We start from the raw sequence: 3,565 nt of genomic DNA on the forward strand, positions 1-3,565 counted from the left end.
TCCGGACGCTTAGTCCTTAGCCGCTTTGACGAGCCTGTTTGTGTGGCGCCGCTGGCATCGGCGCCACACTGTGAATTGTGGCGCCCGTGGCATCGGCGCCACACAAACAGGCTCGCCAAAACGGCTAAGTCCCAGGAGAATTGTCTTACAGTAGGTTCTAGGCAATTATAAGTGGATGTGTGGCGCCGATGTGAGCGGCGCCACACATCCTGCCACGTCAGATCGTTGCACACCTCAGCGCCGAGGATGCCACGTCGGATGGGCGAGTGGCGCTGCTCGCATGGACGCCACACAGTAAGATGTGGCCGATGTGAGGGGCGCCACATAAAAGAATTAGATATGTGAAATAGTTTGACTGAAGTATCAGTCTATGTTATAGTTTCAGAAAAGCGTTATTTTGTGTAAATCGCCTAGCGGCCGTCCGCCGGCCCGATTAAACCCGACAGCGTCTCACGAGTGAAAAGCCAGCGCCGAATGCCCCGCTCAGCCTAGACGCCTAGTACAGGAAGGAACAGTACCAACGAACAGTACCAAAACAACACGCCGCCGCCGGGGGCGCAGGTGTAGGGCGGCCGCGCCGCGTTGGGGCCACGCTAGATCGCCGAGCATCGCCGGGGCGGAGGTTGAAGGCGCGTCCGCGGGCATCGACAGTCCAGCGACGCCGGGACAGAGGAGCTGCGTCCGCCACGCCAGGTCGACGGCCGTGGAGACGCGTGAAGAAGCATCGGCTGCTCCCCACGGATCTCGCCGGATGCTCAGAGGGACGGGATGCAAGCGGTCAAATAAGAGGAGTTGAGGGGGAGCGGAGGGATGGGGCCGCGGCAGTCGGCAGTTCTTCGAGGCATGGCGCCCGCCTCCGTCGCCATGGAGAGGATTCGGCGCGGGGCGGCGGTAGCGGACGGACCGCGACTGTCCTCCAGGATTAGTGTTCGTGCCCGTGGGTGTGCACTTAGTGAGTAAAGTGGGCTTGGGCTGGCGGCACCGTGGGCAGCCCGCTCCCAGTTACAGGCCTACCAAAAAGGTACCTTTGTTCACAAAACTAACCAAACACTACTACTTTAGAACGGAGATAATAGTTCATAAGCACGAAAAAAAAGGATCACCTTAGTTTTGAAGTCGACGGAGTGGGTCTCCGATTTGTACTTCCCCAACGCGATCTCCTTGAACAACGGCTTGAGCTGCAGTGAAGCGTCGACGAAGACACCGTTTGCAAAGGCGACGCATGGGCCGCCGGCGCCAGACGCATCGGCGAGCGTGAGTTGCACCACATGCTCAGTGAGCACGTGTAGGCCGTCGGTTTCGCCGGGACCCCGGAATCCAAGTGTGGAGGCGAGCTGGTCGCGGGTGTCGCCATCGGCGCCGGCGGTGATGAAGCTGAGCATGACGTGGAGGGAGAGAGGGGAGAAGGCGGCGTTGCCGTCTGCACCATCGGCGTTCGAGGCGGAGAATATGGCGGATGCCAGGCGGGGTCCAAAGCTGGTCTAGCGGGCGACTGAGTGGCTCATGTCGGTGGCTGCCATGGCCTGGGTGGCGGTTCCTTAGAGCATCTCCAGTCGTGTCTCCCAAACCGACTCCCAAAACGATTTGGTGCGCGTCGGACGAAAAAATGCTTCCAGCCGCGTCCTCTAAAGCTCTTTTTTGTCCGGCGCGCTCTGATACAGTGTCCGGCGCCCCGAGCCCGTCCCCGCCCCACAGGGGACGCTCCGGGTACGCCGGACACAATGAAAAGCGAGGCGGGCTCCCACATGTCGGCGACTATTTACATAAACCGTTGATTCGCGCCTTCTTTTCTCGTCGCTCCTTCCTTCCCGCGCCTCCCACCCCTCCACCGCCACTGGATTTGCCGGCCTTTTCGGCGTCTGATCTCTTCTGAGATTCGGCACCATCGTCGCGGCTTGCGCTTCCGTTGGTCGTTCCGCCGCCGCCGCTTCGCCATCACGTCCCAGAACGCGGCGTCAAATCCTCCCCACCTCCGCGCACACAAGGTGCTCGACGACTTGCCAGGTAGGCGCGATTAACCGCTATTCGTTGCGTCGTCTGACTCGACGCAATTTTAACCATTGATTTTGCTTCAGACATGGATAGCGACGACGAGATGCTTGCCCTGCTGCTGGAGGACGAGCAAGCCTTCGACGACGACCTCCGGGAGCATTTTTTGATCATCGCGTCCCTCCAGGACATGCTTGACGCCGAGGAGGAGAAGAGGAAGAGGCCGTGCCGCGGAGGATCAAGGCCGGGGAGAAAGAAGTCCAAGCCCCGGCAGAGGATGGAGAGGCATACCATGCTGCACAACGACTATTTCGCAGATGGTGCAACACATGAAGACAATTTTCGGCGCCGGTACCAGGATGAGCAAGTGTCTGTTCATGAATATCCTCCACGGCGTTCAAGAGTTCGACCCCTACTTCAAGCTCAAGCTCGACGTTGTAGGCGTTGTCGGGTTCTCGTCGATTCAGAAGTGCACCGCCGCCATGACGATGCTTGCATACGGAGCACCTGCCGATACACAGGACGACTACCTTCGCATGAGTGAGTCTACTGCCATTGAGTGCATGTACAAGTTTTGCCGAGCTGTGGTAGGAAAGTTTAGCAAATACTACTTGAGAGGGCCAACTGAGGAAGAGACTACAAGGATCATGTCACAAAATGCTGCCAAAGGATTTCCTGGAATGCTTGGAAGCATCGATTGCATGCACTGGTCATGGAAGAACTGCCCGTTTCTTGGCAAGGTATATACAAAGGGCATCATGGATATTGCAGTGTGGTGCTTGAAGCTGTGGCAGATTATGACCTGTGAATTTGGTATTCTTTCTTTGGCATGGAGGGATCACACAATGACATCAACGTGTTGCAGCAGTCTCCGGTGTTCAGTAGACTAGTGGAAGGGCATGCTCCACCATGCAACTATGAGATCAATGGCCACCAATATACCAAAGGATATTATCTAGCCGATGGTATATATCCAAATGAGCAACTTTTGTCAAAACAATCTCGAATCCATCAGGTGTGAAGAATTCCCACTTTGCTACGCGACAGAAGGCTTGCAGGAAGGATGTCGAGCGGGCATTTGGTGTGCTTCAAGCACAATTTGCCATTGTCCGGTACCCTGCTCTAAGCTGGTCTCACGACCAAATGTGGGAGGTGATGCAGGCTTGTGTGATCATGCACAACATGATCATCGAAGATGACCGCAAGAATCATGCCAGGACACATGTTGGTTCCTACGAGTGTGAGGGCCCGCTTGCGGAGGTTGATCATGAGGTGCCGGCCGATTTTGCTGATTTCCTCGCCATGCATGCAGAGATCCGTGACAGACTGACAGCAATGTTCATGATCAACTTCAAGCTGATCTCGTTGAGCATTTGTGGAGGATCAAAGAAAATGCCGCGGCACCTTGATCTAACCCTATTTATTACATTTATTTAGTGGTTTTATTTTTTGTTGTATTTTAATTTGAAAATAATCTCCACAAACATATTTATTCCTATGCTATATTTGATAATAAATGGTTGTGTGTTAAAAAAACTTTAAAAAATATTTGGCGGCGTTTGGGAGACGCGGCTGG

The 3,565-nt window shown here is 55.1% G+C and overlaps 1 pseudogene; it reads right to left on the reverse strand.

The window, feature by feature from the left end:
- Window positions 1-410: 410 nt before the first annotated feature.
- On the reverse strand, window positions 411-1,520 carry LOC124696533 (annotated as a pseudogene).
- Window positions 1,521-3,565: the final 2,045 nt, after the last annotated feature.

Source organism: Lolium rigidum, chromosome 3 (assembly GCF_022539505.1).
Source record: "Lolium rigidum isolate FL_2022 chromosome 3, APGP_CSIRO_Lrig_0.1, whole genome shotgun sequence".
NCBI classification, from domain to species: domain Eukaryota; kingdom Viridiplantae; phylum Streptophyta; class Magnoliopsida; order Poales; family Poaceae; genus Lolium; species Lolium rigidum.